Source organism: Schistocerca nitens, chromosome 4 (assembly GCF_023898315.1).
Source record: "Schistocerca nitens isolate TAMUIC-IGC-003100 chromosome 4, iqSchNite1.1, whole genome shotgun sequence".
In the NCBI taxonomy this organism is placed as follows: Eukaryota; Metazoa; Arthropoda; class Insecta; order Orthoptera; family Acrididae; genus Schistocerca; species Schistocerca nitens.
Genome location: NC_064617.1, coordinates 465,403,853 through 465,429,381, shown reverse-complemented (window position 1 = coordinate 465,429,381; position 25,529 = coordinate 465,403,853).

The following is a 25,529-nucleotide window of genomic DNA, read 5'->3' as shown; positions in this document are numbered from 1 at the left end:
GCTATGTTTTTCTTGCTTTTGTGATTGCTTTTTTTAGATATGTGAATACCTCTTTAACTGTTATGCCCACTGGACTATTCTTTAATGTTGTATGTACAGCCTTAGAGAACTTCAAGTGTATGTTGTCATTCTTTGGTAGTTTCGTATCCCACTTGTTAGCGAATTGATTCTTCCTGATTAATCTCTTGAACTTCAACCTATTTTTCATCACTACTGCCGGCCGGTGTGGCCGTGCGGTTAAAGGAACTTCAGTCTGGAACCGCGTGACCGCTACGGTCGCAGGTTCGAATCCTGCCTCGGGCATGGATGTGTGTGATGTCCTTAGGTTAGTTAGGTTTAATTAGTTCTAAGTTCTAGGCGACTAATAACCTCAGAAGTTAAGTCGCATAGTGCTCAGAGCCATTTGAACCATTTTTTCATCACTACTAAATTGTGATCTGAGTCCGTCTCTGTTCCTGGGTACGCCTTACAATCCAGAATCTGATTTCGGAATCTCTGGCTGACCATGATGGAATCTAATTGAAATTTTCCCGTATCACGCGGCCTTTTCCAAGTATACCTCCTCCTCTTGTAATTCTTGAACATCGTATTAGCTATTACTAGCTGAAATTTATTACAGAATTAAATCAGTGTTCCTTCTCTCTCTCATTCGTTGTCCCAAGCCCATATTCTCCTGTAATCATTTCTTCTACTCCTCCCCCTGCAACTGCATTCCAGTACCCTATAAGTATTAGACTTTCGCCTCCCTTTGCGTTCTTCCGGGATCAGTTCAGTTCGAATTGCAGACAAAAAGTTATAGGCAGTGGACTGCGGAATGAGCACTAAAGATCACTGAAATAGGCGATACATATTAAAGTTCTGCATAATCTATGATACTGATACTCTCAAGTTACTATAAAATCAGTAGCGGTAAGTTGTCTTTTTATTAAATAATACATTGGTTGATAATTATGTGCTACGTAGTGCGTTGTAGTAAAATTTTACGTACATCAAAGAAGCTAGTCGGAGGAAATCTTAATATGAGTACACAACACTTATGGTTTCACATGTTTGGGAATCAACATTTAGTTAATGAATTCGTAAATTATCAAGGCGTTAATACACCGAATTCTATCAGTTTTACCATATCGAAAAAGCTCAGTTTATGGTGTACGTATCTTTATTATTGGTGTAGAGTTATTGTTCAGAACTGAAATGACATTAACTGACGTTTCATAGAGGCGGTGATTTAAGGCCAGCGAGAAATCAACGTGTGAACATGAGAGGCTTGACAAGTGTCGGCTTGAGCGTGTCTTCTCTCGATACTTAGACAATTTCACGGGTACCCAGGAGTAGTGCAGGACTCTGATTTTTTTCATGTAGCATCATGGAGTCGAAGTACCTCTGAACACAACAGAGGTCTGAATTGTATTATTCCAACAGCGAACTGAGAATGTCATCTTGGGTATTAATAAACTGCTTCAGCTGTATTTAGTCTTTTATTATTTGATCACTACCGTTTCGTGGCACTAAAAGCCACATCTTGAGGTGAACATATAACTTTTAGTGCCACTAAACCTGTAGTGATCCAATAATGAAAGACTAAATACAGCCGAGGCTGTTTATTAATACCGAAGATAGCTATTCATAGCGTTGGTTGCCCTACCTACAATGTTGTCTGCAGAACTTGGAAGGAACTTACTTAACACTGAATGTGTGTTACAGCTATCGAACATTTAAATTTCATCTGCGTTTCGAGTGAACACTGAGTAATAGAAAAGTTGCTTTCGTGTGAACTTGTCTACATAATGACTTTCGAATTTTACAGGAATGTAAATGATACCAAATTGTGAAGCGAGCTTCTTTCCACCTCGTTAGTGACTCTTTGTATCATCGTGTTGAATAAATGGGACATTGTGAAATTTTAAAAGGTAGAATTTGCGTTCACTTATTCATTTAGAATTACCTTCTCTGCATGTAAATTTTTACTTTTTCTGAAAAAAAAAAAGAAATGAAATTCAACAGGACAGATTTCACAAAATATGTCCCCCTCCCCACCTCCCCATTGTTTGTTTGTTTGCCTGTGTGTTCTTTTGAACATGTCCAAAAGAACAGACACATTCATACACAGTTAATTCGCGTAGCTGGGAAGTGGATTTAGCTTCTTCTGTGCGGACGCACAAATACGGTCCTCCTGTGGGAACCTCCGAGTAGTGGCCATAGAGGGAATGGGCAGGGACTGCAGACAGGTGACGCTCAATGTGAGTGTGGATCGACCATGAGGCGTGCCGAGACAGTCTGCGCAGTTGCCGTAGTGCTGTGGCCCGGATGGCGCAGTGGTTAACACACCTACCTAGTAAGCGGGAGATACCGGTTCGAATCCTGGTCCGGTACACATTTTAACCCATCGCCAACGGAGCTGACAGCAGTGATCCCCTCCCTTTCCTTTCCTTTCTTCTCCTTCAGTTTACAAACAGTATTGCTTGTGTCAGACAGTGTTGCTGTGTGTATTTTTACGATAGGTAGATATCAGAAACTTTCTAAACTAAGTGTAAATTACAATAACAATTACTGAGGATCAGAAATTTCAGTTGCCGCAAGATTTTTATTGGTTCTGAGTTTCATAATTGTCAGAGAGTTCACTACTTAAGGATGTAACAGAATGGTGTGACGGGAGGCAGTCAACGTGTGACTGAGATCTGATGAAATGTCATCAGTATCTTCTATTATGTTGGATCTTAAATATTTCAGAGCTCTGTGAAATTCCAGTTCTGAAACATGGATCTGCTGTGAATAAAGGTCATGTGACAACAAACGTCTGGGCATATCGTGCCAGTGCTAACATCACACAGCGGCGTCATTACAAAGCGATTTATGATGATTCCAAGGGATGGAGGATTATATCCTTTACTCTGTTGGTAAATGCAAAAGATAGTTTTTGTGATAACTTATGGCACTGTCTGATGACTAATCGTGGGAATGTAGTTAACATATTCAAAACTTTTTAAACTGTATCAGTATAGTGGAAAATTGAATTACGAATAAATTGAAATAACAGTATAATAATGATGACAGTTTGTAGACATCTTTGGTGATAACCCCTTTACACAGGATGAATGGATAAGGAAGCGTGAGGGGGCAAACCATAGTGTCATTTCTGTTTTGATTACATTTATTCAAATAACAACTAATATTACACACAGTATTCCCTCTTAACAAACAGCAACCAGAGGGCAAATACATCAAAATGTGTAAAAGAGATACACACACAATAAAGAGCAGTACATATCTCATTAAGAAAATGGTAAAAATGAGGCCTCGGGTCCTATTTCCACATTCAATCTGCACTCGACCAAGCTATGTTGCTAATGGCAGAAACTGCTACAGTTAATAGTCCACTTTGTAATTTCACAAAATGTAACAAGTTATTTCATAACAACATTAACAGTTTGTTATACCAAGGAAAAAAGCAAATATACTTTTAAAGCAGAATATTCCTCCCTCCCTTTTTTCAGCAAAATAATTTTAAATGAACAACACTAAAATTCCTCTAGAGGATACAAGGTGAAAGCAATACATTGGCAGCTCATCCTAAAGACAATTAAAAGGAACACCAACTATCAATTACTAATGGTTGAGAGAAAGCTGGTACAATACAGTTACTTAAATCTAAATCTCATATAAGCAAGATGTTGTGAGGGAAAGGGTACAGTTTTGAGTAAGAATACAGCATGCAAAATACACAATAGAACTTAAGTTGCTCGTTCCAACACACAGCCAAAATTACTGTGCGTAGGCCAATACTCCACGCCACGAGATATGTTAACAAACAACAAGGCAATGCATAACATCAACAGGTCCCAGCGCCCATGATGCGTAGAGAAGTCGGCCGCAACCTGGGTCAAGTTAGTGCTGTTAACAAAAGATGCTAAATTACTGAGCGCCAAAGACGCGGTTTAACCGTTATATATGAAACCCTTACAAGAACATACGAAATAATAGCAACTTATATTTGAAAAATGGTTCAGATGGCTCTGAGCACTATGGGACTTAACATCTGAGGTTATCAGTCCCCTAGAACTTGTTGTTGTTGTTGTTGTGGTCTTCGGTCCTGAGACTGGTTTGATGCAGCTCTCCATGCTACTCTATCCTGGGGAAGCTTCTTCATCTCCCAGTATTTACTGCAACCTACATCCTTCTAAATCTGCTTTGTGTATTCATCTACTGGTCTCCCTCTACGATTTTTACCCTCCACGCTGCCCTAAAATGCTAAATTTGTGATCCCTTGATGCCTCAGAATATGTCCTACCAACCGGTCCCTTCTTCTTGTCAAGATGTGCCACAAGCTCCTCTTCTCCCCAATTCTATTCAATACCTCCTCATTAGTTATGTGATCCACCCATCTAATCAGTTACTTAAATCTAAATCTCATATAAGCAAGATGTTGTGAGGGAAAGGGTACATTCTTCTGTAGCACCACATTTCTAAAGCTTCTATTCTCTTCTTGTCCAAACTATTTATTGTCCATGTTTCACTTCCATACATGGCTACACTCCATACAAATACTTTCACAAACGACTTCCTGAAACTTAAATCTACACTCGATGTTAACAAATTTCTCTTCTTCAGAAACGCTTTCCTTGCCATTGCCAGTCTACATTTTATATTCTCTCTAAATCGACCATCGTCAGTTATTTTGCTCCCCAAATAGCGAAACTCATTTACTACTTTAAGCGTCTCATTTCCTAATCTAATTCCCTCAGCATCACCCAACTTTATTCGACTACATTCCATTATCCTCGTTTTGCTTTTGTTGATGGTCATCTTATACCCTCCTTCCAAGACACTGTCCATTCCATTCAACTGCTTTTCAAGTTCTTTGCTGTCTCTGACAGAATTACAATGTCATCGGCGAACCTGAAGGTTTTTATACCTTCTCCATGGATTTTATTTATTTATTTTTATTTATTTATGCATTTATTTTACCTGGCAAGATTAGGGCCTTCAGGCCCTCTCTTACACCTAACTAGGCATACTCAGATTCAAAAAATTTCAGTTTCTACAGAACATTAAGGACATATAACGTGTTATTACAGTATTAATGTTAAATAAAAAAAATAGTGATTATAAAAGTAGTACAATGATAATTATAACAATCAAAAAATAATTATAACAATCAAGAATAATAATAATAATAATAATAATAATAGTAACAATAATAGTAATGACTATGTATGTGAAAGTAAACATATTTTTCTTTTATGAATGTCAGTCCTATTGCTAGTTGGGAATTTTCTCGTTATATATTCTTGCAGCTTGTGAGTTATTCTCATCAAGCAGAGACATAAGACGATAGAATGGGTTGAAAGAGATATAGAAGAGGTAGTAGGTTAGAGGAAGAGAAATAGAATGGTAAAATTCGAAGCTATGATGGAGAGGAGAAAGAAAGAAATGAGAGGGGCACAACAATGGTGGCTATACCGTCCCTAATATGTAAGTCTTGAGTTCCCTCTTGAATGCTGAGTGGTTCTGTATAAGATGCAGATCACAGGGGAGCGCATTCCATAGTCGTGTGGCTGACAAGGGGAGGCCGCCAATTGTGAAATTCAGATTCGATTCATACTGCGCATCATAAAAGCTCATGGCCAGAGGTGTAGTGTGGCAAAGCACCAAGATGCACTTCTCAGTCGTTGTCGAGAAAATCGACAGTTAAAAGAAACTGTTGCGGTGAAATACTGTCTACAACGAACAATTTTCTTCAGCGTCGTGGCGCAGCGGTAAGCGCTCGGGTTTGTAATCCGAAGGACGCCGGATCGAATCTCCCGCCATGCAACATTTTCTTTATTATTAGATTTTTGTAATTCAAATGTATATATATATAGCTTATGCATGTTGGTGAAGGCGGATCGCTCTCCAATTGTACCGCCTCCATTTTTCCGTTTGTTTAATAGGCTGTACCAAAGCTCTCACGTCCGTACTGATTTTCGACGATGTTATAAGTTGCGCTAGGGACCGCATATACCTTCTTTCGAAGTTAGCAGGCAACTACGCTGTAATGCGGCGGCTCGTTTCGGCCCATTCAACATCTGTCCTTCAAGTGTAACGAGCGAGTAACGGAGATTAGATTAGATTAGATTTACTTTCATTCCAATTGATCCGTAGTGAGGAGGTCCTCCAGGATGTGGAACATGTCAGAAAAACAACAATACATGACAAATATTTACAACTAAAACAAATAAGCTAATGTACCATTCCACAGGTCCCAAGTGGAATGATCGTCATTTTTTAATGAACACTAAGAGTCATTTTACAAATACTAATGCACTGAATTTAAAATAAAAAAGTTTTTTATTTATTTATAAGGTAATACAACTACTGTAATACTTATTTACAATGAACACATTACTGCACTGAAATGGAGCAGAAGTTATGTTGTACTTATATACAAATCAGTTGGTTTTACTAAGAAATTCATCAATGGAGTAGAAGGAGTTGGCCACCAATAAATCCTTTAGGCTTCTCTTAAACTGAATTTCATTGGTTGTTAAGCTTTTTATGGCTGCTGGCAAGTTATTGAAAATGTGTGTTCCTGAATAATGCACACCTTTTTGTACAAGACTAAGTGACTTTAAATCCTTGTGAAGATTATTCTTATTTCTAGTATTGATTCCATGAATTGAGCTGTTGGTTTGAAAAAGTGATATATTTTTAATGACAAATTTCATTAAGGAATAAATATATTGGGAAGCAGTAGTTAGTATCCCTAGTTCCCTAAACAGGCTTCTGCAGGATGTTCTTGAGTTCACACCACATATAACTCTCACTGCACGTTTTTGTGCCCGGAAAACTTTAGCTTGGCTTGATGAATTACCCCAAAAAATAATCCCATATGACATTATGGAATGAAAGTAAGCATAGTATGCCAGCTTTTTCATTTTTATATCCCCTATGTCTGACAAAATTCGCATTGCAAACAGAGATTTGTTAAGACGCTTCAGCAGTTCTGTGGTGTGCTCCTCCCAGTTGAATTTATTATCAAGCTGTAATCCCAAGAATTTAACACTGTCCACTTCTTCTATCTTCTTGTCATCGTATGTTAGACATATACTCTTGGGACACCCCTTACAAGTTCTGAACTGCATGTAGTGTGTTTTTTCAAAGTTTAGTGACAAAGAATTGGCTAGGAACCAGTGATTAATGTCCACAAATATTTTATTGGCTGATCTTTCTAAGACTACATTTGACTTGCTATTTATTGCAATGTTTGTATCATCGGCAAACAAAACAAACTTGGCATCTGGTAATGTTACTGATGAAAGGTCATTGATATACACAAGAAAAAGTAAGGGCCCCAAAATGGAACCTTGTGGGACCCCACATGTAATTAGTTCCCAGTTGGATGAGGCCTGATAGCTTGATACATGTCTCTTTCCTAATAACACCCTTTGTTTCCTGCCAGAGATATAAGATTTGAACCATTTTGCAGCAGTTCCTGTTATACTATAATATTCTAGTTTACTTAAAAGGATATTGTGATTTACACAGTCAAATGCCTTTGACAGATCACAAAATATACCAGTTGCCTGCAATTTTTTGTCTAATGAATTAAGCACATTTTCACTGTAAGTGTAGATAGCCTTCTCAATATCAGAACCTTTTAGAAATCCAAACTGTGACTTTGACAGTATGTTATTTGAGATAAGATGGTTATAAAGACGACTGTACATTACTTTTTCGAAAATTTTTGAGAATGCTGGCAACAGTGAAATTGGATGGAAATTTGTTGCTATTTCTTTATCTCCCTTCTTAAACAGTGGCTTAACTTCAGCATATTTCAGCCATTCAGGAAATATTCCACTAATAAACGACTGGTTACATAGATAGCTTAATATGCTACTTAGCTCAGAATCACATTCTTTAATTAACTTTGTTGATATTTCATCATACCCACTAGATGTTTTTGATTTTAAAGATTTTATGATGGACATTATTTCTGTTGGGGTAGTGAGGGTCAAATTCATATTAAGGAAGTTACTTGAAATGTCTGGTCTAAGGTAATCCATAGCAGCATCTACCGAACCTGACAACCCATTCTTTTCAGTAACAGTTATAAAATGTTTGTTAAAAAGTTCTGCAACACTATACACATCTGTCACCAATGTATCATTTACTCTTAATGCTATTTGTTCCTCTTCATGTCTGGTTCTACCGGTCTCCTCCTTCACTATATCCCATATTGTCTTTATTTTGTTATCTGATATGACTATCTTTTCCTTGTAATATATTTGCTTTGACATCCGTATTACAGTCTTTAATATTTTGCAGTATTTCTTATAATGTGCTATAGCATCAACATTGGAAATGTTTCGGAGTGACAGATACAGTTTTCTTTTTGTTTTACAAGATACCCCTATTCCTCGAGTAATCCATGGCTTCTTTGTAGACTTTGCTCTAACCTTGGTAAGTTTTGGGGGAAAGCAGTGTTCGAATAAGGTAAGCACTTTATTAGCAAAAATGTTATATTTTTCATTCATGCCATGAATTCTGTAAACATCAGTCCAGTGAATGTCTCTGAGGAGTGTCCTAAAATAATCAATTTTTGGCTTACTGATTACCCTTTTGAGCTCAGATTTAACAGATTTTATATCCTGTTCAGTATTAACATTTAACAGAAGGAACTGCATGTCATGGTCTGAGAGCCCATTGACTATTGGTTTTGTAATATAATTTTGTTCATTGGACTTTTCTATAAAGATATTATCAATGGCTGTTTGTGAGCAAGTGGCTATCCTAGTGGGGAACTGTACTGTGGGAATTAAGTTGAATGATAGTGTTACTAACTCAAACAAGTTCTTATTGGGAGAGTCTTTAAAGAAATCTACATTGAAATCACCAGCAACCACTATTTCTTTGTTTTTGGTTGTTAAATGGGCCAGTACAGCTTCAAGGTGGTTGACAAACAGATTAAAGTTACCTGCAGGTGCTCGATATACACTTAATATTATGAAGGATTTTTTGTGAAATTCTAATTCTGTTGCACATGCTTCCATATGCTGTTCTAGGCAAAATTTATGAATGTCTATGTTCTTAAATTTATGACAGTTCCTGATGAATGTGGCAACTCCTCCTTTCTCCATTTCTGATCTACAAAAGTGAGATGCTAACCTAAACCCTGTAACACTTAAAAGTTCTATACCAGTGGTCACATGATGTTCAGAGAGGCAGATTATGTCAGCTGGGTTTGAAGACTCTAATTCATCTATGCAGATAGTTAATTCATTAATTTTATTTCTCAGTCCTCGAATATTTTGATGCAATAAAGATAGCTGACATTTCTCATTGACTGAGTTAAAATTGGGTGGAGTTAAAATATCTGCTGACAGTTGAAAATTCTTAACCAATGGCTGTTTATGCTGATGTAATAAGCTGGAATTATGTTTTTTGATTTCTTTCTCAAACTGAAGATTTGTCTCAGTTCTAACCTCTCTTAAAATTTGCTTTCTTTCTGTCCTCCCTACCATAAAAAAGGGTCTTTTCTGAATCCTATAACCACTGGTATTTTACCACTCATGACAGTGCCTCCCCCCTTTAACTTTCCTGCTATTTCCCCAGCCAATTTACCCTTCCCCTTCCTATTGAGGTGAAGGCCATGCCTAGTATAATCCCACCTACTGAGAGAGTCAACAGGAACCACACCAATGTGTGACCCCGCACCCGACATGAGCAGCCGTTCCAGCTCCAAATTAACTCTCTTGACAGAAGAGTTCAAATGAGGTCGGTCATGGCGCCCAAGAACAGATACAAACTCAACACTAGTATGCTTCGATGCTGATGCAATCTTCGCCAGGTCACACTCTATACTGTACCCAGGATCTCTGTCAATACTGTTACCTGCCCCACCCACTATAACCACGGTGTCTTCCTTAGTGAAATCTTTGCAAAGTGATCCTAAATCCTCTGTCACCTGCTCCAGACCAGCACTAGGTTTAAAAAAATTGGTGACCTGGTATTCTGATCCTAGTTCATCCTGCAAAAGTTGGCCAACACCTCTTCCATGGGAACTACCTAACAACAACACTTTCTTTCTCTTTACTGATTTCCCTACATTCTTACTTTTCAATTTGCTGCTGAAAGTTTGTTGTGCCCTGTCTACACCTGCAACTGCTTGAGGCTCACCAGCTTCTAACTGAAGCAACAGGTCAAATCTATTTTCCACATTCACCATAAAGCTGTCAGACAAAGTTCTAGGCCTGTTCCTCCTGTTGCCTGTTGCCACTTCCCACCTCTCTTTACCCTTCTCCCTCCTTAACCTGTCAAGATCTCCTCTGGCCTTGTCTAACTCTGCCTGAAGGGCGGCAATTTTCCCCTCCTGTTCTAGTATCTTCCTATCTCTACTACAAATCCTACAAAACCACTGATGAGTCTCATTTACTTCCCCTATTCCCACGCCACTACAGTCACCCACATGGAAAAAACTACAGCACCCATCACACCAAAGCCCCGACCTAACAATTCTACGGCAAGTCGTACTGATTTTCGACGATGTTATAAGTTGCGCTAGGGACCGCATATACCTCCTTTCGAAGTTAGCAGGCAACTACGCTGTAATGCGGCGGCTCGTTTCGGCCCATTCAACATCTGTCCTTCAAGTATAACGAGCGAGTAACGGAGTTTATATTTCATACCTGCCACAGCAAATTTGTGTTCGTGGGGTTTCTATTCTAATTCGAACGTTTGACTTACGCTATACGTATTCGTTTCGGAATATCGTTTCTACGTCTTCCGTTAACTATACGTGGTTAACATTATGAAGACATTTAATAACATTTGTGAAATACAACTTTCTTTGCGGAAAACATAATGATGTTCGAAGTCGCCAGTTTTTCCACGACAAACAACTTTCAGCAACTTATTATATGCATAATGGTTGCAACTCATTGCCGGGAATTATATATATATATATATATATATATATATATATATATATATATATATATATATATATTGTGTGTGTATAACACACATTTGAATTACAAAAAAAAAAAAACTAAAAAAAAAGTTGCATGGCGTGAGATTCGATGCGGCGACCTTCGGGTTACGAACCCGAGCGCTTACCGCTGCGCCACGACGCTGTGGAGAATTATTAATCGTAGAGAGTATTTCACCGCAAGGGTTTCTTTTAACTGTCGATTTTCTCGACAACGGCTGAGAAGTGCATCTTGGTGCTTTGCCACACTACACCTCTGGCCATGAGCTTTTATTATGCGCAGTATGAATTGAATCTGAATTTCACAATTGGCGGCCTTCCCTTGTAAGATGGAGAATGACACGGAGAAAGATTGTGTGTTATGTAAAGGTACAGCCAAGATGCTAGACGTATCCGATCTGGTATTGCGGTTGTGGAATGATGATAGGTGTTTAATGTGAGAAGATAAGTATCGGGGGCGCCAGTGGCTACGAAATCGATGAAGTAAGCACATCGTGTGGAGATCGCTTTATGTGGGCGTATCCAACCTAGCTGGGAGTATGAAGGACTGATATGATCATACAACCGTATATTGCACACGTATCTAACGCAAGCATTCATCACTAGCTCGAGGCGTCTCGAATTTTCACTATTTGTTCCGTGCTGAACTACATCACAGTAGTAAAGATTAGGCAAGACTAGTGTTTGGACTAATTTTTGTTTAACATGGGTTGGAAATATTTTTCTAAATTTTTGAATTGCATGTAAGGAGGAGAGCGATTTCTGGCAAGCTGTGACTGTTTGTTCTTCCCAGTTTAGGTGTTCATCCAAGATTATTCCAAGGTCTTTTACTGTTTTTTGGTATGGTAGTTGGGTACCATTGAGGAGTATTTGAGGGACTGTTTCGCGAAAGTACCGACTGATTAACTTGGGATGAGATATAAGTATGACCTGGGATTTCTTGTGGTTTAGTTTCAGACCTGGGTTCTGTGCCCATCGAGAAACAGAGCAAAGATCTGCGTTCATACTCGCTACTGCGTCAGCAATGTTCTTGGGGCTTGCACTTATGTACAGTTGGATGTCGTCGGCATATAGATGGTAGTTGCAGGAGTGAATCACTGAAGAAATATCATTAATGTACAGTGAGAAGAGTAATGAACCAAGGACGGAGCCTTGGGGAACTCCAGAGCGCACGTTTTTCCATTATGACTTTTCCGACCCACAAATGACTTGTTGACTTCTGTTTTTGAGGTAGCTGTCGAACCAGTGTATTGCGCTGTTTGAGAAATTCAGCTCCTTCATTTTAATTAGTAATATCTCAAAGTCAACTGTATCAAAAGCCTTGCTAAAGTCAAGCAGCGTTAGGATGGTAGCTTCACTTCTGTCCATAGCATGTTTAATGTCATCAGTTACTTTGATTAATGTAGTTGCTGTACTATTGTGCTTTCGAAAGCCTGACTGATATTTGTCGTGGATGTTATGAGTTTTGAGGTAATCCGTCAGCTGTTCATGGACGATGTATTCTAGGGCTTTAGATATTGCAGGAAGTATGCTGATCGGCCTGTAGTCACCTGGCGACTTAGGGTTGTCAGTCTAGGGTATAGGTTGAATTAAACTTTGCTTCCACTCAGTAGGATATGTACTACTGACAAGAGACAGGTTGAAGATGTCTGTGATAACTGGAGTAATAGTGTCTACGACGTTCTTGATCATGCCAATGCTCACTCCATCATTTCCTAATGCCTCGGAAGAGATTCTCATAATGGCCTTGTGTACTGTGCCGGTAGTGACATGTTTTAGGAAAAACTTGTCTCTCGAGATATTGATATCTTGGGGCTGGTAATTTGTCGCTGCGTGGCAGTTTACAGCTGTTGAGAAGAAATCGTTTAATTCTTCTGCAGACGCTTGATAAACAGCGTCAGATCTTCGCTTCCCTACACCGAAACTGCGCAGCTTTTTCCACAGTGCAGCAGGTTTTGATATGCCGCATACGACAGAGCGGGCATGTCTGATTTTGGCATTCCTCACGCTATGCTTGGTTCTATTTCGGAGTTTCCTATAAGCTTCGTACGCCTTGGGAGTTGGGTTACGCTTGAAGGCCCTATGTGCAGCATCACGTTTATTCATTAACTGGCGTAATGCAGTGGTGAGCCACGGAGCGGGAGCTCTCTTTACCTTGACAGTGCGTTGAGGAGCATGTTTATCATACAGTGCAATAATTTTGCGACATAATTCCCGAATTTTTCCGTCTAGAGTCGGTTCATTGCTTATATCATGCCAAGGGATGTCTGAGCAATCCTTTTGAAGAGCGTCATGGTTAACATTTTTTAGGTTTCTGTAGGTTACCAGGTGAGGTTTTTCTTTGGTGGTATGCACTGAGTAATTTAAGAATATCACGTCATGAGCAGAGAGTCCCGGAGCGGATGTCTGATTGGCGTGAATTATTTTATCTGGTTGCTTTGTTGCTATTATATCTAGGAGTGTATGGCTGTGTGGCGTGTGATGAGTTGGGTCCAGCGGTGTTAAACTCATATCATTGGAGTGGAACAGTCTCCATAGTTTCTCTGCAGAGGGAGATTTTAACTGTAAGTCGATGTTTGTGTCGCCCATAATGATTATGTGTTCATACAGTGTCACGAGCGAGGACAGGGCAGACTGAAAGAAGGACATAGCACCGACGTTTGGAGGTTTATAGATTACTCCAATTAGCAGTTTCTGATTTGATGTATTTATTTCGAAAAACAAGAACTCTGCTTCTCCTTCGCCCTTTGCATCCGATGTGCATAGTATAGTAGGTCTCAGATCAGAGCGAACATAGGCACCCACACCACCCCCGCGTCGTGTTTCACGATCTGCCCTTAGGAGAGAGTAACCAGTGATTCGGATAGCGTCGGAAGAAATGTTTGGTTTCAACCAAGTTTCAGAGACGAGGATAATATGGAACAGCGATTGGCAGAACAGGTTACAGAACTCGTCGAAGTGAGCCGTTAGCGACTGAGCGTTCGCGTGGGCCACAAAGAGCCCGCCGCCGGAACCGGTCCGTCCCATTGTGGCCGCCTGTAGGACACAGCGCGCTCCGTTTACCTGCTGGCCGGAAGAGGGACAAAAGCTGGATTTCGCGGGGGAAGACATATTTACAGGTGTGTCCAAGGTCGTGACTGACTCAAGCGTCTGTGGGCTTAAGGTGAAAGACAAGCTGGAGGTATCGGAGAAGGGAGTGAAAAGAAAGATGGAAAGTGGCAGTAGTGGTTACGAAAAAGATAATAGTAGTAGTAGTGGTAGTGACGAGGATGAAAATAACAGATATAGAAAGGCGGTTTTAAGGAGATTCCCGTTAATTGAGAATGTTAATTCCCGTTTGACTGACAATATGAATATACATGAGCACTTATGATAGACAAATAAAGAAGCAATATTTATGTGAAACAATTGACTGATTTTAAATAGAGTACTTATGGTACTTACAGAAATAACGAAGCAATATTTACGTAAAAAAATGAAAAGAAAGAATAAAAATTAACTTATATTAGACAGAGTACAATATGAGACTTTAAGTCTCGCGAGATTTCGCTCAGTCTTTCAGTTCGGACATGTTCGTCACCGTTTTCCTCCCTCCTTCCTACGATCCTGCCATCCTGGGTCCATACATTTTGAAGGCCAAACTGTGTAGTCGCAGTGTTCAAAACTTTTAGTCGACCACGTGAGATCTTCCCTCAGGGTAACCCCACTCTTGGCGAGTTTTCTTTTCCGAGCAAACACTTCAGCTCTTTTCCGGTATGACACAAATTTAATTACACTCCTGGAAATTGAAATAAGAACACCGTGAATTCATTGTCCCAGGAAGGGGAAACTTTATTGACACATTCCTGGGGTCAGATACATCACATGATCACACTGACAGAACCACAGGCACATAGACACAGGCAACAGAGCATGCACAATGTCGGCACTAGTACAGTGTATATCCACCTTTCGCAGCAATCCAGGCTGCTATTCTCCCATGGAGACGATCGTAGAGATGCTGGATGTAGTCCTGTGGAACGGCTTGCCATGCCATTTCCACCTGGCGCCTCAGTTGGACCAGCGTTCGTGCTGGACGTGCAGACCGCGTGAGACGACGCTTCATCCAGTCCCAAACATGCTCAATGGGGGACAGATCCGGAGATCTTGCTGGCCAGGGTAGTTGACTTACACCTTCTAGAGCACGTTGGGTGGCACGGGATACATGCGGACGTGCATTGTCCTGTTGGAACAGCAAGTTCCCTTGCCGGTCTAGGAATGGTAGAACGATGGGTTCGATGACGGTTTGGATGTACCGTGCACTATTCAGTGTCCCCTCGACGATCACCAGTGGTGTACGGCCAGTGTAGGAGATCGCTCCCCACACCATGATGCCGGGTGTTGGCCCTGTGTGCCTCGGTCGTATGCAGTCCTGATTGTGGCGCTCACCTGCACGGCGCCAAACACGCATACGACCATCATTGGCACCACGGCACAAGTGACTCTCATCGCTGAAGACGACACGTCTCCATTCGTCCCTCCATTCACGCCTGTCGCGGCACCACTGGAGGCGGGCTGCACGATGTTGGGGCGTGAGCGGAAGACGGCCTAACGGTGTGCGGGACCGTAGCCCAGCTTCATGGAGACGGTTGCGAATGGTCCTCGCCGATACCCCAGGAGCAACAGTGTCCCTAATTTGCTGGGAAGTGGCGGTGCGGTCCCCTACGGCACTGCGTAGGATCCTACGGTCTTGGCGTGCATCCGTGCGTCGCTGCGGTCCGGTCCCAGGTCGACGGGCACGTGCACCTTCCGCCGACCACTGGCGACAACATCGATGTACTGTGGAGACCTCACGCCCCACGTGTTGAGCAATTCGGCGGTACGTCCACCCGGCCTCCCGCATGCCCACTATACGCCCTCGCTCAAAGTCCGTCAACTGCACATACGGTTCACGTCCACGCTGTCGCGGCATGCTACCAGTGTTAAAGACTGCGATGGAGCTCCGTATGCCACGGCAAACTGGCTGACACTGACGGCGGCGGTGCACAAATGCTGCGCAGCTAGCGCCATTCGACGGCCAACACCGCGGTTCCTGGTGTGTCCGCTATGCCGTGCGTGTGATCATTGCTTGTACAGCCCTCTCGCAGTGTCCGGAGCAAGTATGGTGGGTCTGACACACTGGTGTCAATGTGTTCTTTTTTCCATTTCCAGGAGTGTATAATGGGCCTGGGTTTCATGGCACCTGGTATCCTGCGCCCAACACGGTGGCTTCTGTCAATATCGGCCTCGTCGATCTGCACGCCAAGTTTTTCACGCACGAGGCTAATGGCCAGGTCGTCGGTGTTTTCACGATCGTTTTCAGCTACCCCGAACAAGCGCAAGCTGTTCCTTCGCTGATACTGCTCAATTTCATCGGTGGCCGCAGACAGTTTAGCTTCTAGGTCGGCGGCTTTTTTCTCTCGTGCGGCCAACCGCGGCCGTCACAGAGTCCGTGATGGATTGCACGATTACGTCTAGCGTGTCTTTGCTGTGCAGCGCCGCACTCACCTGGGACCGGACGAGCTCCCCGATGTCGGGAAGCGAGGCCTCACCTGCCGCCGGAGAGCGGGCGCCCGCGCTGCCTGCGCCCCTGTAGCCTCGCCTGCTGCCGCTTACTCGTGCTCTTCCCATTTTTCACTCACTTATCACTTATCACTTGAGGTAATCAACGGAGAACAACACACCACGGCAAGTAACACTTGCTTAGTCGGATGCACACGTTGTGGACTGCCGCACTTCTCTGTAACACCTTCAATGAGCGGAAAAACTCGCGAGCCAAAGAAATGCGCGTCACTCAGTGGCCGTCATTTTACCTACTCCGAATTTTTCTTTTGTTTCCTTTACTGCTTGCTCAATACACAGATTGAATAACATCGGGAACAGGGTACAGCCCTGTCTCACTCCCTTCCCAACCGCTGCTTCCCTTTCATGCCCCTCGACTCTTATAACTGCCATTTGACTTCCGTAAAAATTGTAAATAGCATCTTTCGCTCCCTGTATTTTACCCCTGCCACGTTTAGAATTTGAAAGAGAGTGTTCCAGTCAACATTGTCAAAAGCTTTCTCTAAGTCTACAAATGCTAGAAACGTAGGTTTGCCTTTCCTTAATCTATTTTTTTTAGATAAGTCGTAGGGTCAGTATTGCCTCATGTGTTCCAGTATTTCTACGGAATTCAAACTCATCTTCCCCGAGGTCGGCATCTACCAGTTTTTCCATTCGTCTATAAAGAATTCGCGTTAGTATTATGCAGCTGTGACTTACTAAACTAATAGTTCTGTTATTTTCACATCTGTCAACACCTGCTTTCTTTGGGATTGGAATTATTATATTCTCCTTGAAGTCTGAAGGTATTTCGCCTGTCTCATACATCTTGCTCACCAGATGTTAGAGTTTTGTCAGGACTGGCTCTCCTAAGGCCTTCAGTAGTTACAATGGAATGTTGTCTACTCCCGGGGCCTTGTTTTGACTCAGGTCTTTCAGTGCTCTGTCAAACTCTCCACGCAGTATTGTATCTCCTATTTCATCTTCATCTACATCGTCTTCCATTTCCATAATATTGTCCTCAAGTACACTGCCCTTGTATAGACCCTCTATATTTTCCTTCCACCTTTCTGTTTTCCCTTCTTTGCTTAGAACTGGGTTTCCATCTGAGCTCTTAATATTCATACAAGTGGTTCTCTTTTCTCCAAAGGTCTCTTTAATTTTCCTGTAGCCAGTATCTATCTTACCCCTAAAGAGATAAGCCTCACATCCTTACATTTGTCCTCTAGCCATCCCTGCTTAGCCATTTTGCACTTCCTGTCGATGTCATTTTTGAGACGTTTGTATTCCTTTTTGCTTATTTCATTAACTGAGTTTTCTATTTTCTCCTTTCATCAATTAAATCCAATATTTCTTCTGTTACCCAAGGATTTCTACTAGCCCTCGTCTTTTTACCTACTTGATCCTCTGCTGCCTTTACTACTTCGTCCCTCAGAGCTACTCATTCCTCTTCTACTGTATTTCTTTCCCCCATTTCTGTCAATTGTTCCCTTATGCTCTCCCTGAAACTCTGTACAACCTATGGTTTAGTCAGTTTATCCAGGTCCCATCTCCTTAAATTCCCACCTTTTTGCAGTTTCTTCAGTTTTAATCTACAGTTCATAACTACTAGATTGTGGTCAGAGTCCACATCTGCCCCTGGAAATGTCTTACAATTTAAAGCCTGGTTCCTAAATCTCTGTCTTACCATTATATAATCTATCTGATACCTTCTAGTGTCTCCAGGATTCTTCCATGTATACAACCTTCTTTTATGATTCTTGAACCAAGTGTTGCTATGATTAAGTTATGCTCTGTGCAAAATTCTACCAGACGGCGTCCTCTTTCATTTCTTAACCCCAATCCATATTCACTCACTATGTTTCCTTCTCTCCCTTTTCCTACTCCCGAATTCCAGTCACCCATGGCTGCTAAACTTTCGTCTCAATCTACTATCTGAATAATTTCTTTTATCTCATCATACATTTCATCAGTTTCATCATCATCTGCAGAGCTAGTTGGCATATAAACTTGTACTGCTGTAGTAGGCGTGGGCTTCGTGTCTATCTTGGCCACAATAATGCGTTCACTATGCTGTTTGTAGTAGCTTACCCGCACTCATATTTTTTATTCATTATTAAACCTACTCCTGCATTACCGCTATTTGATTTTGTATTTATAACCCTGTATTCACCTGACCAAAAGTCTTGTTCCTCCTGCCACCGAACTTCACTAATTCCCACTGTATCTAACTTTAATCTATCCATTTCCCTTTTCAAATTTTCTAATCTGCCTGCCCGATTAAGGGATCTGACAATCCACGTTCCGATCCGTAGAACGCAAGTTTTGTTTCTCCTGATAACGACGTCGTCTTGAGTAGTCCCCGCCCGGAGATCGGAACGGGGGACTATTTTACCTCCGGAATATTTCACCCAAGAGGACGCCATCATCATTTAACCATACAGTAAAGCTGCATGCCCTCGGGAAAAATTACGGCTGTAGTTTCCCCTTGCTTTCAGCCGTTCGCAGTACCAACACAGCAAGGCCGTTTTGGTTAGTGTTACAAGGCCAGATTAGTCAATCATCCAGATTGTTGCCCCTGCAACTACTGAAAAGGCTGTTGCCTCTCTTCAGGAACCACACGTTTGTCTGGCCTCTCAACTGATACCCCTCCGTTGTGGTAGCACCTACGGTACGGTCATCTGTATCGCTGAGGCACGCAAGCCCCCCCCCCCACCAACGGCAAGGTCCATGGTTCATGGGGGTAGGCCCTAGAACTTAGAGCTACTTAAACCTAACTAACCTAAGGACATCACACACATCCATGCCCGAGGCAGGATTCGAACCTGCGACGGTAGCAGTAGCGCGGTTCCGGACTGAAGCGCCTAGAACCGCTCGGCCACCGGGACCGGCCAACTTATATTTAACACTCGTAACAAAGATATATGTTCAAGAAAAGAGGAAAGAGAATTGAAAGTAGTTTCAAGCTTTAATCAACTGGATAGTAACAATTATAGTCAGAGGCTCAGTGACAAATACAGTGGAAAAGTGTCAGGCCACCAAGCCGTTTGTTGGCGTATATTGCAAAAAGGCAAGAAGGAATGAGCTTACGTCTACGGAATAGGAATTAAACGGATTCTCACGCCCATTAACCGCTTATGCAACACTTTAAGCAAGTAAATCTATAACACAATTTGCATACATATTAGACAAGAAAGGTTTAAATTCATTCCCCCACAAATAAAAAAATAAAAAGGCAACTGTTAAAACAACCAGCAGCACAAAATACAACTAATAAATTTCAATGACTTTAGACTCAGTTTTCATATAGATAATTAAACATTTCAGTTCAGTCATAATATCACGTAACCATCCATAAGAAAACTCTGACCCAGTTACACAACAAAATTGTTTAAAGTATACTAAAGGACTAAACTTAAATTACCAACACTCTTATTTAAAAAAAGGTGGCCACCAACATTCAAATAAAATTGGACAATTCGCAAAATAATCACCAATACAATAAATGGATGAATAACATTAATTAAATAACTGCCTTTGGCCACTGTAATTGAAGACATGCGCGGAGAAACGGGCTGACCCTCAAATGTAAAAAAGTGTCGCCATCTGTTGCTGGGTACGGGAACTATCAAAATTGAATTAGTATCGCCTCTAAATATAATAATGTGATATTTAGGGGCAATATCAATGTTAATTTTGATAATTCCCGTACTCACCAACAGATGGAAACACATATCTTTAAGCTTTTACATTTGAGAGTTAGCCTGTTTTTCCGCAAATGTCTTCAGTTGTGCTCAAGCGACCAAATTACATATGCAGTAATAACGCAGAAAACTCCCCTTAGATAGGCACTGAAAGGCACAAATACACAGTTAATGAAAAAATACCAATAAATAGAAAAGGGGACTCAATCATTAACCACATTAAATTCAGCCCTTTCACGAAGCCACCAGGACCAGGCAAAGCCAGAATCTCTCGTAGTATGACCACTGTGCATGAAATGTACAAAAGGCGAAGGCAAGCTGAATATTGTCTGGGCATCCAGCATTAAATATCCAGTCGCACACAGCACTGAATCGTCTGAATCACAAAGCAACGGACGTCAAGACGAATGGAATTCATATGCCGTCCGCCAAAGATTGCAGCAGGCGAGAAACACTAAGACCGTGACCAAAACAAGCACCCGAGAAACATAAGTGCCGCTGGCAGCCGCGCCGCCCGTCATCCAGCCCGCATACCCAGCTGCTCGCTTGCCCTCTTCGTACTGGCTCACTCCGAGTGCCACCACCGCCGCCGCTGCCGCCCCCTCCTCTTCCTCCATGCACCGCCAGAGGTGCTGCTTTACGAGGAGAATCTATACACAGAGGGAGATGTGGCACCATATACAAACACGACTACGGAAGACAGGGAAGAATCGATAAGGAGCCGTCACAGGTCAACTGCCAATAATAACACAGGGCTTTGGAAAACATGTTAGTTCCCATCATATTATTTAGATTTCACAGTTGGAAGATCTCTGTCGTAGTGATCAGACTGCCGTTATTAAGTGTTCCGTCACACCGTATCCCTAACTTTTCTAAGACCTAACAGCCAGGTAAGGGACTACTCATTTTTATCTTGAAGAATCGATCTAAAGATGGAAGCTTAGGATTTAGCATGGAGTCGGCGACTATTTTTGGAGACAAAGCAAACCCTCGTATTGGAGAATTATGGGAAAAGAAACATGCCACGCCCATGTCGTACGAACTATCATGGCATTCGTTTTAATCGATATAGATACATCACCGAAAACTTGTATCTGGTTGGCAGGACAGGGATTTTGACTTCACTTCTCCCTAATGAGAATCTACATTCATTACTCCGAAAGCCGCTGTATGGTGTGTAGCAGAATGCACTTCTGGTACCATTATCATTTTTCCTCTTCTCTGTTCCAATTGCCAATGGTGCGTGTTGTTAAATCTACCAATGAACTCTAATTTCTCGGCTTTTCTGGCCGTTATTTATTTACGTTTTTTACGCGCAACACGATACATTATGGACATTTTGGGTCTACTGTTAGTATTCTGTCATTGCAACGTGCCATTGTCTGCCAACTGGCTCATAAAACTTCTGACGTTACCATTAGATCATTTACACTTACTGTAACGGCACCGGAACATTCCTTCGTGGTACTGCTTCAACTACCTTTACATTTGTCGATTTTGTCACGTCATGAAGGACGCGTTCCGTTGTATCTGATAAAAAGTCCTAAATTCATACACAAATCTGGTCCGATACTCTGCAATTAGTTATTTTGTTCACTAAAACGTCAATTCCTAACCTTATAGAATGCCTTCCGGAAGTTAAGGAATGAGACGTCAACTCCGGCGCGTTTTCCGCGCTGTGGATTTCATGGGCGATCATAGCTCTCAAGTGTTTTCTCACTGCACCACCTCTCTCGCTCGTACACTGAAGCGCTGAAGGAACTGGTATAGGCATGCGTTTTCAAATACAGAGTTATGTAAACAGGCAGAATACGGCGCTGCGGTCGGCAACGCCTGAGTGAGGCAAATGTCTGGCGCAGTTGTTAGATCGGTTATTGCTGCTGCAATCAAGAGTTAAGTCATGCACATAGTGTTATAGTCGGCGCACGAGCGATGGGACACAGCTTCTCGGAGATAGCAATGAAGCGGGGATTTTCCCATACGACCATTTTATAGTGTACTGTGAATATCAGGAATTTGGTAAAACTTCATATCTCCGACATGGCTGCGGCCGGAAAAAGATCCTTCAAGAACGGGACTAACGACATCTGAACAGAATCGTTCAACGTGACAGAAATGCAACGCTTCCGCAAATTGCTGCAGATTTCAATGCTGGATCATCAAAAAGTGTCAGTGTGCAAATGAATCGACGACACATCATGGATCGTGTTCAAGGAGGTGGAGGCTGTGTGATGGAATGGGGCGTGTGCAGTGGGAATGATATGGGACCCATGATACGTGTAGATACGAATCTGATAGGCGACACATGTATAAGTATCCTGTCTGATATCTGCGCCCATTCATGTCCATTGTACATTCCTAAGGACTTAGGCAACTGCAGCAGACAATGCGACACCTCACAGGTCCAGAATTGCTAGAGGGTGGCTCCAGGCACACTCTTCTGAGTTTAAACACTTCCGCTGGCCACCAAACTCCCCAGACGTGAACATTATTGAGCAGATGTGGGATTGTTTGCAACGTGCTGTTCAGAATAGATCTCCACCCCCTCGTACTCTTACGGATTTATGGACAGCCCGGCAAAGTTCATAGTGTCAATTCCCTCCATCACTACTTCAGACAATTACTCCAGTTACGTCGTGTTGCGGCACTTCAGCATGCTTTAGAGACAATTTCACGCCTAAAGATGACTCTGTGGGAAGCAACAGCTTTAGTAAATAAATCCATTAAATATGTTTACTTAATTTTGGCGTTAACTGTAATTTATAAATATAAACTACATACAGAAACTGTCTTTTCACCCTAATGTAACCTAATCTGTTATTTTTAAGACGTTTGTGAGCGCCGCTCTCATGCACATGACACGGACGCAATTTGGAATTTCCTATGTGACCCTCTTCAACTGTCGGCGGTCTTTGGCAGTCAACAGACGAGGTCGGCCCGTAGGCTTGTGTGCTGTACATGTCCCTTCACGTTTCCACTTCACTATCACATCGGAAACAGTGGACCTAGGGATGTTAAGGAGTGTGGAAATCTCGCGTACATACGATCACACAAGTGACTCCCCATCACCTGACCACGTTCGAAGTCCGTGAGTTATGCTGTGCTTCCCATTCTGCTCTCTCACGATGTCTAATGAGTTCTGAGGTCGCTGATATGGAGTACGTGGCAGTAGGTGGCAGCACAATGCACCTAATATGAAAAACGTATGTTTTTGGGGGTGTCCGGATACTTTTCATCACCTAGTGTATGAAGTGAATATCGTTCTCTTCCGTGGACGACTTATATGATAAACTTAATACTTGTGTTTTGAGTGAGTGGATGTGCGTTGAAAGGAAATCTAGTGTATGCCTTTTAATTAGTGAAGTGTCATTTCTGAAAGTTCTGCATCATGTCACAATTAGTGCAAACGTAAGCATCACTGTTCATATAAACGATCTGCAGATTGGTTAAATAGCGAACTACTAGTGCCGGCCGAAGTGGCCGTGCGGTTAAAGGCGCTGCAGTCTGGAACCGCGAGACCGCTACGGTCGCAGGTTCGAATCCTGCCTCGGGCATGGATGTTTGTGATGTCCTTAGGTTAGATAGGTTTAACTAGTTCTAAGTTCTAGGGGACTAATGACCTCAGCAGTTGAGTCCCATAGTGCTCAGGGCCATTTTGAACTTCTAGTTTCCGGTAGCTATAAGTCATGTGACACAGTTACCTAATAAGTTTAATGTTATGAAGTTAAAATTTAGCAGTAGAGGAGACCAGAATTATACTGAGAGTATTGATTTTATATTTACTACTTTGAATACCTTATCTGAAAAGTTTACATATAAATGAGAAATGATTATATTTTTAAAAGAACAGGTTCCACTGCTAAAATGAAAAAATAATAGGGCGAGATATTAATGGGATATTTTAGTGTTATTGGCGTTATTTCATTCCATTTCACCTCACTGTCCGAATTTTTTAAGAAGCTTTGGAATAAATGATGCCTAGCCCTGCTACTCTGGATGGAATATGTGGTGGACTTTCTAGTAATCTTGAAAGTAGTGTAGTAGTTCTGAAAAGGTTTCTGCACATTTTCTAGGATACGTAGCTAACAAAGTGTCATTTTTAACCCAACAAGACCGAACAGTTCTCCTCTTGATGGTTACGATAAAGAAGATTAGAAAATGTACAGGGGGATGTTTATTGTCAGTCATTTGATATCGTTGAATCGTAGGTATGCTTCTAAATTTCCTTGTGTAGCCCGCCTGTGCTCTCCATAGTTGTGAATTTATTCCTATACGTTAGAGTGCTGTATTTCTCGTTGTGATAACTTTCTACCTAGTCATTGCAGGGTGGAGGACTAGACAGCCTCGTGACTAATGGAAAAATGCGGTCTGAACGTGACGGAATTTCGCGCGAATTAGAGGAGGTCTGTGACTTGGCTGAAGACATCTCTTACTCGTCGAAATGAGGTGAACTGAAATGCTATATTTCGACGACTGGAAGATTCGTGAGAATACGGCAGTTTAGCGAAACTCAGACGAGGGGGGAGTTGAGAGGTGAACTCTATACCGCAAATCTATTAGAAACTCTCACATACGTCTCTTCGTATTAGAGGGTAATACGAAGATTTTTACCAAGAGGCAATCAGCAGCAGATACTCCATAAATAATAGGCAGCTATCTTCCATGACTTTTGTATGCCTATAAGTGGATGGAGTGACATCTTAATAGGTACATTACATTTACATTTACGTCTGTATGCTTACTGCTCAAGCCATATTACTGTGTGTGGTGGGAGATCCCCTGTATCACTACTAATCATTTCCTTTCCTATTTCACTCGCAAACAGAGTGAGGGAAGAGGACTATCTGTATGCCTCCTTAAGAGCGCTAATTTCTTGTATCTTATCTTTATGGCTCTGAAGCAAAGTGTATGTTGGTGGTAGTATAAACCGGCTACAGACAGCTTCAGATGTCTATCCTCTTACTTTTATCCGTAGTGTTCCTCCATAATAACATAGTCTTACCTTCTTTTGTGATATGTTACAATACAGCATCGCCGGTCTTTTGCGGTCTAACTGTGATGATGAGGCAGTAAATCTATCCACAGGGCAGTGACACTGCCTCACTGCAATACACTTTGGAGGTGTGGCGGTGGGACTTGTAGCCCGTACCACCCTCCGACGGTGACAGTAGTACATCAGTCAGGCAGAAAAATTTAGCCTAACGTGGGCAGGTAGGGTGGGAAAGTATTGGACGTAGAATGGGGGCTAGTCCCGCCATATGATGCATCCGTGGTGGGCGTGCCTGGCCTATCGTTAGCCA